Below are 13,829 nucleotides of genomic sequence, written 5' to 3'. Positions count from 1 at the left end.
ACAAAAAAAAAAAAAAAAAAAAAAATTCAAACACCAGAAAATGAACTCACAGAAAACGTGGCTATTGCTAACTAAAATAGCTATGGCAGCCACACTCACATTCACGGCACATCTCTCCTTATTCCAGTCACGGACACTGCTGTTGTCATCCTTGCTCCTCAGGGTCCATCATCAGTGTTTTGTCTTCCCGCCACTGGGTCATCAGAATCGTGCATTTACTTGATAAATGGTCAAATAAAAGTGGCCATGATTCACCGTGCTTCAGATGGATGGTATATTTAATTGGTTCCTATAATATCTGGCATTTACTACACAGCTTTTTAAAAATTATTATTTAAGGAAGGTAAAGGAGCAGTGGACTTGCAGTTACTTGCAGTGGGCAGGGTCCCATTTAATACACCAGGGAAGGCAGACTCTTCAGTGTTCCTGTCCTGGGTTACTGCATAATACAGAGGTTTCTGAAAATTTTACCAGGTAATAAAAACAAGAAGGGATGAAAAGTGCAATTTAGTTCAGGGTCTGAAGCCACTGGCATATTTCTCCCTCCATGAGGAAGCCCAGAAAGTTAGGAGCGATTTAATAATGTCCATTGTCTGTGCTCTGAGCAAAAGATCACATTTGTGTCATACACGGCAATGCTGATCAGTAAACTCCTTAAGCCTAACAAGCCTAGACAGCATAATAACAGCAGTCAGGGCATGTAAGGCGACAAGGATCTTAGACGGTGCAATTAGACGCTTCCTTTTGGTGGGCAAAGGAACTGAGCTTCTACGTCATAACTTGCCCGGGGCCCCACAGCTCACCACACACCTGGTTTCTCGTGCAGAATGATAAATATTTCACAGTTTAGTTCCACAGTTTTGTTTGCAAATCCCAAGCTTGTTTCCATTGGTACCTACTTGGAAATCCACCATGGATGGAGCACTAATCAAACTTTCTGGTCGCAAAGCCGGTAATATGAACTGTTGTGGTGGTGGTAAGGATGGGGTTGGTGAGGATGGTGGGGACGGTGATGCTGGTGATGCTGATGGTGCTGATTAACTGGCTTTTTATTAGAATGACTAACCAATTACCCAGGTGCTGAGAGTCAGTGATCTTGGCTTTGGAGAGAAGAGGCCACTGGGTGCACCATGGCCATGCCAGCCTAGCTTATGGGTCTGTTTTTGGTGACAGAAACATATACAGCATGTTCAAGTGAGCAGAATACAGAATGGTACTTCCAGGAATGGACAGTAGTGTTGTGACCTACCTTACCCCACTTACTATCAAAGGTGCATCCGTGATAATCTGCACGTATAGATCCTTGCTCAGTCACACATTCCTCAGTTGCTGAAGCATCCATCTGCTGTCTTTGCCTACATGGCATCTACTCTCTTTTACAAGACAGTTTCCTCTTGGAAAATGATTCTCCCTGGCTCTCATTCCCAATATTACAGGCAGGTCAGCTCCAGGACTGGACACATGACTCTGGCCTGACCAATCAGTGCATTCCACTCCTCTTGTTGTGGACAGGAGTATGGTCTACACCTAGCTAATAATGCACATTTCAGAGTGCTGCTCTGACCTTGGGAATCCCTGCTGGAATGCTGATGGAAACATGAGCTCTCCAGGGAAACATGCAGTGAGATGTATCTGAGAGAGAAGCCAATGTAGGGGAAGGCAGGGCTGAGCTGGAGAGACAGAAAGAGGCTGACACCCAGAAAACCACTGACCGAAACCCAATGGCTTTAGGCAGGGGATCCACAAAGTTTTTCTTTTTTGCTTCAACCCCTTTGAGCTGAGTCTGTTACTTGAAATGGACAGTGTCCCGATTAATACACCAGGGAAGGCAGACTCTTCCGCGTTCCTGTCCTTGGTTAGCTGCGCAATAAAGAGGTTCTGACATTTCCAACCCCTGAGGTCCACCCAGCACAGCAGAGCAAGGACTGCAGCACATGAGTTCCAGGTTCAAGGGTGCTCTCTTTTACTGAACATCTACTCTGTGACACCTGCAAGATTTTGCCTACATAATCATTTGATAATTCTGTGTGGTGGACATTAGTGTTGTCTTTTAACAGGTGATAGAATCAGGAACCAGGATGGTTAGGCAAGGTGTTTTTGAGCATATGCTAGGAGGTAGAGAACTCTTCCTTCTTAATTCCTTTTGTTCCCAGCTGCACATTTCTCATATGAAAAGATGTCTCTGTCACTGAAATACAATATCTGAGTGATAAACTCATGTTTTCAGTCCATAGACCACTGGCTTCAGGCAGGAAGGACAACGGTGGAAGGGTCTGGCAAGGACAGCTGTTCACATCCTGATAGTCAGGAAGCAACGAGAGAAGGGAGGAGCGGAGAGGGAGAGGAGCCCTCCCAGACAACCCCCTACCCAGTGACCCATGTCTTGTAACAAGATCCCATCTCCTCAGGTGCTGAACTTACACAGTGGATTTGCATAGCACCCCACCATCCAATCGTCTTCCGAAAGCCCTGCCCTATGAGCTCATGAGGCTTTTGGGGGAACTTTCTTGACCCCTACAATGAAGGTGAGCCTCAACTCTTGGGAATTTCAGTATAGTTGATCTCCACCTATGTAAACCACTCATCCAAATGCAGCCCCATCTCATTCATTCATCTCTACCTTAAGGTGGTGGCAGCAGTGGAGGGCAGATGAATCACGAAATGCAGTGGAATGTGCTCCATGGGCAAAAGCATCTCGGGTACAGAGTATGGCTGGAATAACTGGGCTGGAGATGTCAACGATGGAGACCCACTAACGTGTTCCATGATGTTTTATTAAGGATTGCAATGGGGAGAGCCAGCCCTAGGTGGCAGAAGTTGATTTCCTCTCCTTCCTCTCCAAATCTTAAAGGACAGAAGGAATATGTAAGTAACAAAGACGTTTGCAGCTTAGTGGTGGACACGCAAGGCTTGTTTTATTATTTTCTCTACATGCATATTTCTTTAGAAATTGTCATATGAATGAATGCAATCATTATGCACTGCAAACATATACTCATAAATATTAAATTTGAAAAAAGAACTTATGCTAATAATAAGATGGAAGAAAGAGAAGGAGAACAGTTATAGCAATGCTAGAAATTAGGATGGGATATCAATAACACAATAAAAATATCTATGAACTATTTAGAGCAGAGGGGGAGTAATAAAATTGAATCAGAACTGAACGCTTTGCCCCACAGGGCTACAAGAAAAGTGAATACACAACTTTTCCCCATATAGCCTAGTACCTTTCCAAACTCAAAAATTTGGTGTGGGGAGCAGATTGGGCAGTGAGTCCGTAGCCAGTTCCTAGAAGGGCCCTACATACTGCTACGGGGCTGGGGTCCTCATGGGAACATTGGCAGCTTCCTGCCTTCAACCTCAACAGGAGGAACAAAGAGCAAGAAGCTCTCAGCACAGGAAGGAGAGCCCCTAGTTCTGCATTTCTCCAGGGGTCCATCCAGGACCAGCAGCTTCAGCATCCACTGGGAAGACATCAGAAATACAGTTGCTCAAGCTCAGACCAGACACTCAGAAGGTGGAGCCCAGGGAATGATCCTATTCAGTAATAACCGTCTCCTCCCCGGTATCTTCTGTTTTTCTTCCTCTTCCAAAGAGACATCCCAGCCCAATTCCCACTTCTCCATTCACACCAACAGGAAAAAAAAATCTACTAGCAAATACTTGCCTCTTTTCCACTATGGTTAAGCCGACCTTCCAAGGATATGCCTAACTAGGGGAAGTAAACAGTAACCTTCACATTTTCAAAGGATGGTCACAACAGTTACCATGCTGATTCCATCTAGATCCGTTACTGGAAGGCCAGGGTTGTGGCCCATGGTGATAAAGAATGAGACCACACATGAGGCAGTAAAGTGTAAGAAAATTTATTTAAAGTATTTAAAGGCAAGAAAGTAAAAGATAAAAAGGCAAGGAAGTAGCACTCCTACTAGCCGGGAGGCGGTTCTGAGTAGGATACCCAGGAGGGCTCTTTGTCCAGGGATTTTTAATTTCTTTAGAAGAGAAGTTGGGCCATAGGGTAAACAATATAATCTTTATCTTATAGAAGACTACATACTTTTCAGGGTCCCACCTGTGCGGTGTTCGCACAGTGCCCGTGAAGGACCATGTGACCTTGAGCCAATATTTTCTGTAAGATTCCTAGAGGTTCATGATTCAGCAGACTCCATTTTGGGCTTCCTGAATCCATTTTAGGCTTCCTGACTCCAGATTGAGCTTTCTGACTCCATTTTAAAACCATTGTTCTTATTGGCTGACAGAATCATAACTCCTGTCTCACTTCTTGTTACAGATCTTTATAAATAGATATAATTTCACAAACCAAAATTATAAGACAATGTAGACTTGAAGATAACTGGCTGAAGCACTCAGCGTAGCAAATGGCTAGCAAGGAAACATGGTTAACACAAGAAAGAAAATATGTCTTTTAAAAGCCTAATTAATATCTGCAGAGAATTTTGAGGTTCAATATTGTATTCATTAAACAAGATTAGGCTGCTATGAAAATGGTCAATGAAAGGATAATAAACAGTTCTTGGAAACTGAAAATAATAAACCAAGTAGTAGTCATCTACAGAAGAACCCATATTTGAGTTGCGTAGTAAATAAATGTAGTTGAAAAACAAATTTGTGTTTTCGAACACAGAATATAAAGACAAATTAGAAGAAAGCAATGTTATGGTAAATGATCTGGAAGAAATTCCCCTCTATAGGGAAGGAGAGGCCTTTTATTTTTAGACAATTGTTGAAATTGCTGACCATGAGCCTAGGATACTTTGTCACTCTAGAAAGTTATATCTGAATCTTGGGATCTCACTGATGAAAACTCTGTGGGTTTGTACACCATGAGGCATTGCAAGGATATTCAAAGTGTTAACCACTCTTTTCTCTTGGTGGTGGGATTTGATAGCCTGCATCTGCTTCAATCAATAGGTATTAGGACTTTTATAGCACATTCTAACTTACCCAGGTTTAAATCTAGAGACTCCCGCAGAGCCTCATGTACTCATAGGTGGAGCTTTTGGGCAGTGACTGGATCAAGGAGTGTGACCATCATTAATGGATTAGTCCAGTGATACTTTATAGCTGACTTGCTGCTCCAGGTGGAGTCAGCTCAGAGGAGGCAGTCATTGTGGGAGAGGCCTAGAAGGGTCTGTGCCCCTTCTGGCTGCGTCTTGCCCTCTCTCTTTCTGCTTCCCTGCTACCATGTCCTGATCATCTCCTCTCAACTCTCCTTCACCACAACCTTCTGCCACACTACCCTGCCTTGGAGCCAGCTGACTATGGACTGAACCCTCTGCAAACTGTGAACCTTTCCTTCTTTAGGTAGCAAGTGTCAGGAATGTTATTCTGGCAATGAGGAAAGTAAGTAGGACGGGCAGTGCTACTGATCAGTTTGCAGACCGAGTGGCTACCTCACCTAGGGAGCTGGGAGAGCTACAGTCCTGTAGCTCTGAACACTGAATGGCTCATGCTGGTCTTTGAGATGGAATTTGATTGCACCAGGCATCTGGAGAAGGGGTTCTGCTTGATGCTTGCTTGATTGGGAGCTTGAGTCTTTTGCCAGCTTGGCCTCCGTGTAAGGCTAAAGACCTCTCATCTTCCAGTACCTTTCACTTCTAGTTACCTTGCTTGGGACAATACGTGACAGGACTCCGGTTCACTGTGCCCTTGGTTCACACACAGGCAAGGGCTGGTTGCAGTCTGACTTTAGTATGATTGTGTGCCATCTTCCTCTTTTCACCCTCAAGGATGCTTCTGAAGAGTTATCAATTAGTTGTTGCTGTATAATAAGCCATCCCAAACTGAGGGGCTTAAAAAACAAGGCCACGTGACTTCTCACAATCCTGTCCTTTGTCTAGATAGGGCTTGCTCACATATCTGCAAGCTGGCTGGAGGCTGTTGCCTTTATTGTGGTCTCAGCCAGGAAGACACAGCTCTCTCTGTCCCACGTGGTTCCTCATCCTCTGGTGGCTTAGCCTGGACTCATTGCCATGAAGGAGGCAGGGTGCAAGAGAGAGGGCAGAAGTGTACCAAACATCTTAAGGTCTGGGCTTTCCAGTGGCTTCAGCTCACTGCTTTACCCCATTCTGTTGACTAAAGTGAGTCAAAACAGCAGTCTGGACCCAGAGAATGCAGAAAGATATTCTTACTCTTGGAGAAAAGAATGCAAACTCACACTGCAAAAATCATGAGTATAGAAATGGGTAGAGAATTGAGGTCGCTTTTACTATCAATCCATGGAAAATCGATTCTGTAGCCCTGCCCATGTGCCCCATAATCTCTGCCACTTCATAGAGAAACAAAACATAAATAGTCACACACCGGGTCATGTTGTGAACTGGTGCTTTGCTGTCAGGTGGCTTTGGGTGCACGAAGTAAAGTCCTGATGGAACCCAGGAGTCGCTGTCTGGTCTAAGGTCCCTCCCGGCATTTGCAATATCTGGTTTTTCTTTCCTGCCCCTCCCCTCGGAAAACTTTTCTCCAAAGACCAGGGAGACTTTGGTCACTCGGATCTATCCTGGAAAAGCATGCTGAGTCCCGATACCAGCCCCAGACACAGGATTGTGGCACCATCCCGATTTTTCACCAGAGGGATCTATAACGCACGATTCCCCTTGCTGACCTTGACCACCTCGCACATAATCGCTTTACTGATAATAAATGACTGTTCCGCTGAAGGTGAAGAGAGACAAGGAACCATGGAACGAATACATTCCACTGGGGTTACCATTTTTAAAAACTGAGCTCTTTTTATTTAAGGGTGAGAAGAAAACAGATGTCAGACAGTGAGAGGCTCCTTGGACACGTGGGATCAAGGCCCCAAAGCTGATCAGCAGATTCCCTACCATGTGCAGTTGGGGGGGCAGCTGCAAGAGCACCCCATTCCCCTCCCTGGGACAGGAAGGGCGGGTACGCCCCCTCAGGGACAGTGCTGTTCTTGGTTCTTTTCTGATCCAAACGATGACCTCACTAAAGCTTCTGGTTTTCCCTGTACATAAAAGACGAATGGCTGAGACCACAAGAGGGAGCATTGTTTTGCCAGTTTTGTTCACCTCGGTGATTAAAATACTTCTTTTCACAAAATGCAGAACTGCCCCCAGCTAACAAAACCCCTTTTGCTGCCAAGAGCCTTCCCTCCCCAGGAGGACCACACACAGGAGAAGAGCCAGGCCCCCACTGCTGCCTCTGGCCGTCCTGGGCCAGATTGTTCACCAGTAGCCCCTGCTGCCAGGAAATCAGAACCACATAAGGAGAAGCCGAGTGAGACAAACTCATTTGGGCCATGGTCAGAAGAAAATGCAATGTGTCCGATGCTGGGTTCTTTGCTCAGAGAGCCGAGGATGCTGCTACGGAAGCTGTGTGGGGTCACAGCTGAGCCCTGCCCTGCACTCTGCAGTATCCATGGAGACTACACAGACCCCTGAGAGGTGGTGGATGCAGCTCAACCCCGAGACTGTTGATCGATCTGCTTGTTACATTACCTGTTGTGGAGACACCCACGTGTCTCCCACGCTACAGAGTCCTTGGGTCCCACCCTGCAGGCACTGCCTCTCCCTTTTCCTTTCAGCCAGGCCCCTGCAGACACCAAGCTGCAATGGTGAGAAGCCTGTCCCTTCAGCCAGCTGCCAGATCCTCTCATTCTCGTCTCAGCAGTCCTTTCAGTCTTGGATATTAATGAATTAATCCACTGGTGAGATCAGAGCCTTCATGACCCAGTCCGTTCCCCAAATGCTCTACCTCTGAACGCTGCTAACTGGGCACCAGGCCACAGCACATGAGTCGAGGGGACATTCAGATTTAACCTGCAGAGGAGGGATGCAAGTGGGTGGGGCCAGCTGCAGGTAGTGTGCAGCCAAGCTGAGAACCCTGCACTCAGGAACGGGCTGGGTAGGGCATGGAGGAGGATGTGGAGCAGGAGTGGGGCTGGAATGGAAGAGGGCAGAGAGCAGGCAGAGGTAGGGGAGCCGTCAGAGCAGGGAGGCTGGGCTGCAAACTCATCCCCTGCAGGGTGAGCTATGTGGGGGTGTGGGGGGTGCTGAAGTCTGCCCAGCTCCAGCCTAAGAGGGACAAAGAGCTTCTGTCAGAGAGGACCACGGGGCTGTTGAGTCTACCTGGGAGGCTCAGTCCAGGCCAGGGCACACTGTGTTCTGGTTTTGTCATGTTGGACCAGAGCTCCAGGGTCAGCAGAGGGAGGCTGGGTACCTGGGAGGGAGGAGATTGGGGGTGCGGAGGGGAGTCTGCACTTGGGGACAGTGGAAGAAGATGGGACAAGACAAGGTGGGATTATCTGGTCTCACACAGGCAGGTGTGCCCAGGCAGAGAGGACTGGCGATACCACAGGGGAGCTGGGTCCACTGCTGCCACTTCCAGACACCTCGGGGAGTCTGGCCTGCATGACCGACTTTGCACTGTGTGCTTGTCTTTGTCTGTAGGAAATGTGACTGACACAAGTAAATGGGTTCATCTCTTAACCCGAACCACAGCAGCAACCTCCAGACCTGCCTGATGCCAGGCCCATGTCCAACATTGAGAGCTTCTGCAGATCTCTGCTTGTCTCTTTAACCAACCCTTATTTAGTTTTAATTTTATTCACTAGATTTGTAAACAGCCCCAAGTCATTTTTAAAGACCTATACAGAGTCTAAGTAATAATAATACATGAATTCCCCACCACTGTTAGTTGAATGAATAAGCACAGCCCAGTCTCAAATGATAAACTAGCCTAATAACCGGCAGTTATTAGTTACATATTGAATTTCTTTGGGGTCTTCAATGTAAACTGAAACAAACTGTACTAATTTAGAAGACAGAGAAATGAGCAGCCCAAGTCTAATATTTTTTAAACTTTAATTTTCAAAAATGGCTCCTGGGCAGAAGAGCAGCATTTCCCTGTAACTTCCACGGCCTAATCTCTGAAACCCAGGCTCTGGCTGTGTTACCTGCCTTAGGACTCTGCAGACAGGATATGCTGAGGGTCCTGGGCTGTCTGGGTGAGCCCAAGGTCACTGCAGGGTTTTATAAGTGGGAGGCAGGAGGTCAGAGTTAACCGTGGGATGACAGAAACATTTAGAGGGCAGAGGAGGTGGCCTCAAGCCGAGCCTCTAGATAACCGAGAAAGCAAGAAGTGCATTTCCCTCTAGAGCCTCCAGGAGGAACACAGTTCTGCTGGCCCTTCCACTTTGCTTTTAGACTTTGACCCCCTGAACTGTTAAGGAGACAAGCTTGTACAGTTTTAAGCCACTGTGTGGTAGTTTGCTACAACCGTGACAGATGCAAGCCCATGTCAGTCTAAACCACTAAAGCTGGAAAGTATCGTGTTTCTGAACTGGTCCTGGCCCTTAGTGTAGACTCTCTCTCCAGTCCCTGCTGCGGGGCATCACGAAACTGCTGCTAAGGAGAATATTTCCCTCCATGAGACTGGGCACAGCCTTGGTGATGAGACTCTGGCCTAAATGTGAGGCCCTGGCCCAGCTCTCTCTGCTCTGTGAGACTGGAGGACCCAAGGCCTTTGATCGGAGGGGAGGTGCTGAGGTCTAGGTCTTTCTGGGGCCGGGCTTCCTGCTGCCTGGCCCCTTCCTCCTTGCTCGTTGCAATGGGTTGTGAGCTCCTGGTACTGAACATTGTTCCCTAGAATGAAGCTCAGCCCTTGGCATGGTCATGGGCATTGTGATGTGGACATCTTTGGGGAGTGGCTCACAGATATGACAGGTTGAGTCTCCCTTATCTGAAACGCCCTGGACCAGAAGTGTTTTGGGTTTCAGATTTTTTTCAGATTGTGTAATATTTCCATGGGTATAATAAGACAACCTTGAAAATGAGACCCAAGTTTAAGCTCAGGACTCATTTATATTTCATAGGCACTTCTGGGGAAATGTAGCTAAATGTGACTATAGACACCTTGGTCACAACCATCATTCTGCTCACCACGTGACCCCAAGCACACATTCCAAACCCCACAGGGCAAACAAAGTTCAAAGAGAGGCCTAACTGATTCTTGACAGGTTCACAGATTTTGAGAAGAGCCAGGTACTTTCCATTTGGCCATGCCCACCTTGGTCTAGCTTGGCACCTAAATCCTCCTGTGTTAGGGTGCAGCGACCCTGCTGCCCCAGGATATGCTTCTGTCTGTGAGTCCCCAGTGAACCATTCATGGATCTGTCTGCCTCTCCTTGGTCTCACTGTTCCTTCTGCCTTTCGTGGCTGGTTCTCGAACACTGGGTTTCCTCAAAACAACCATATGCACAGGGCCTGCTGGCAACTTTTTAATAATTTTTATGCATAAAACAATTTTACGATGTAGAACTTTCCACTTGTGGTGTCATGTTGATACCCAAAGAGTTTGAGATTTTACAGCATCTTGGATTTCAGACTTCTGAATTCGAGATGCTCAATCTGCATTCTGTTTGCCACAGGACTATTTTTGAAAAACAATAACTTTCCTTATTAAAAAAAAAGGATGATGTTGGCTTATTTCTGTGTCTCCGAAATTAGAGCAATTTATTCCAGTTTATGCTTAGCTTTCATCTCAAAGAATGAGATGGAAGCAGCTGATAATTATTAGCTATTAGGCTAATTTTTCATTTGGCATTTGGGGGACTCGGAAAGACTCCACGAGAGCATGAATGAGAATGAGGATTTTGAGGCATTTGGACACCTGTCTGGGGTTTTGGGCTGAGAAGGGGTGAGCAGCTCAGTGCAGTGGCAACAGACCTTCCTGCAGAGAGCTCCACAACCCAGCGGACCACCCAAGCCTTTCTGAGGAACCATTGCCACAGCAGACTCCTTGTGTGGTGGTTGCAGGGGTAAACAGTGCTGGAGACCTCAGGACACCCTCTGCCCCTTGAGGACAACGCCTTTGACAGAGTTCAGTGTGGTGCTTGCCTGCTGTCCACCTGGTGGAGCCAGGCACTGTGGCTCCCTCCGCCATTTGGGTCTGGGGCTTGCTCCACATATCTTTCTCAGGGGGACCCCTCCCCTGTACTTTAGACTCAAAAATATTTAACCATGTTTCAGGGGTGGGAGTGTCCCTAATGAGACAGATTCAAGAAAGGACCCCAGGGGCCCTGAGAGGAAACCCACCCCAAGGAATCTGGAACTGGGAGCAGTGCTGGTTGTAACCACTGGTCTGAAAGCTGGCTGTGGGTAGCTAGATGGTGTCAGACATCATTTTGACACGAGTCTGGTACCATTTGTGCCTGGTGGAAGAGGCTTACTCAAGTGTGAATTGCAGGGACCAGCACTAGTGTGAATTGGAGGGACTCGCTGAAGTGTGAATTGGGGGCTCACCCAAGTGAATTGGAGGGGCTAACCCCGGTGTGAATGGGAGGCACTTGCTCAGGTGTGAACTGCAAGGGTCACCCAAGTGTGGGGTGTAAGGAGGTGTTGCCCTCGGGGGCTGAGCAGTTTTCCCATGGGACTCTGTGACTCAATGGCCCCCTCTTGAGGATGCCTCATGAGCTAGATGCAAAGGGTCTGCTCTCCCCCCTCAGGAAAGCAGGCAACTACCAGGCACCTCAGATGCTAGACTTATTCGTGGACTTGTGCAAGCACCTCACAGTTCATTTGGAAATATCTGAGCAGAGAAATAGAAAATGGTTGGATTAATTTCAGAAGTGCCAGTAGGGAAGATATGAATCCAGGCAGAAATGTCAATGTGGCCCTATTTGTTTCCCAGAAGCAAAGCCCAAGCATAACAGCAGAGCCAGCCATGAAAGCAGTAGGATTCAAGAACACTGTCAGCCATGGGGCTGAACTGCTGATAGGAAGCCATTTGCAATCCAGAGTTATACACATGCTTGCTTTCTTAAAAGTAATGCAGACCTATGCGGTTAGTAGGTCAGACTGCAGCCAGAAAAATGACAGCAGAAAGACTTCTCTGATAGTAGTTTTTTGAGAAATCAGAAGTTGAGAAAGTGCGTGTGTATGTGTGTGTATGTGTGTGTGTGTGTGTGTGTGTGTGCGTGTGTGTGAGCACTTGCGTGCATGTGTGTGCATATAAACAAGAATTGGAATGATAGCAGAGAGAGCAGCTGCTGCAAGTACCCAGGCCACAGCTGGGCTTGATGCTGTGCTCCCTACCCTCCAACATTCCTGGCATAGCTGTGCCCAGAGAACCTCAGGACGCCAGTCTGCTATGCCATCATCAATCCCAGAAATTCTCCCTGCCCTCCCTCTAGGATTCCTCTGGCTCTCCAGTGCCTGCTATATGTCAGCCTCTTGTTCTCTTTGCAATGATTCCCTCTTCACCCCCACAAAAAAAAAGAAAAGAAAAGAAACCTATTCAGCTCAACATCTTTACTCTGTAAAGCTTCATCTCCTAGTCTTCAGGGGTCCTTTCTTCCTGACACTTCTGAACCATTCCCAGATGTCCCTGAGCCTTGCATGGATGCATGCAGAGCAGAGGGACAGAGCTAGTCCAGAGGGGGGCCTGCCTTTGGCAGGTCAGCGAGGGGACATTTAGAGCCTCAGTCTCCCTACCTCAAAACCTCAGTCTCCCTACTATAAAGTGTGGTTTGAACAGAAGCTACCATGAAATCCCAATTCTAGTGATGACCGATGAAAGTAATGAGCAGTGTGCATGTCCAGTGGCCACAAAACTCAGTAAAGGATGAAAGAAATATTAGCAACATGTGCAGCCTAATGAGTGTAACAGTTAGGTGTCTCCTATGGCGTCTGTGAAAACACTGGCCATGCCCACTAAACCTACGTTTGTTAAGATCCCGGAGGAACGAAAGTAGAAGGATCATATACTTAAAGTAAGAAGCATTCTGTCATGTGCGGCTTGCTGTGTGCACATGATGGCATCATATGGCCCTGCTCACTCACCCCAGCCTTCCAGAATCTTCCAATAACCTGGGCTCCCACCACCAGAAACTATTGTCCAGGGAAAGAAAAGAGATAGAAGAAAGGAAGACAATCATTCACATGGGCTCTGAGGGAAATGAAAGAGGCTCTAAAAATCACTCAGTGTTTTAGATTTCCTGGGGGTGCTGAAGGTGCTTAGAGTAATTCATGACTTTAATATAGAAAGCAGTTACTGAGTCTTACTATTATGCCTAGGAAGACAGCTTGATTACCAATAACCAATCAGCAATCTAAACACCCTCACTTCTCATCTGAGAAAATAGATGAGCTGTGAATCCATAGTCTCTCTTGAGCCCTTGCCAAGCAACAGGCACCTCTGAATCACTTAGTAAATTCTAACTGGCTTTAGGACTTTCTAGGTAGCAGCCCCAAGGCTAACATTAAAAAATGTAACTTTAAAATAGTCTTTATTCAAAGAAATTACCAAACATTATTGTGTTTGTTTTCTGTTACTGTGACAAAACACCTGAGATGAACAGTTTAAAGGAGAAAAGGTTTATTTTGACTCAAGGTTTCAGATGTTTCAGTCCATGGTCGCTTGGCTTGGCTGCTTCTGGGCCTGTGAGGGAGTAGAATCATCCTAGAGGGAACCACGTGATGGAACAAAGCTGCTTATCTCATGGCAGCCAGGAAGCAAAGAAGGCGACAGAGTACCGAAGGTCATGGTGCCATGATTGATTTTCTTCAATTAGACCCAACTGTGTCCATCACCTTTCAACAATACCATTAAATCGTGATTCTCAACAGTGGATTAATTGATCCACTTACTATTTTGGATCCAATTACTTCCCAAAAGCTCACCAGCAACAAATCCTTCAACACTAAAGGCCTTTGGGAAACATACTGGATCCCAACCGGAGCAATTGTGATACAGTTCCTATTAGTGACTTTCTTGGAGACCTGGTTTGTTGTGGTAAAGCACACCAGCATCAGCCTGTTCCAGGCCATCTTTGGTGATGT

This window comes from Fukomys damarensis, unplaced genomic scaffold, assembly GCF_012274545.1.
Source record: "Fukomys damarensis isolate Sample0158 unplaced genomic scaffold, DMR_v1.0_HiC HiC_scaffold_16, whole genome shotgun sequence".
Taxonomy (NCBI): Eukaryota; Metazoa; Chordata; class Mammalia; order Rodentia; family Bathyergidae; genus Fukomys; species Fukomys damarensis.
The sequence above is the reverse complement of the archived record's forward strand: the minus strand, read 5'-3'. Positions refer to the sequence as shown.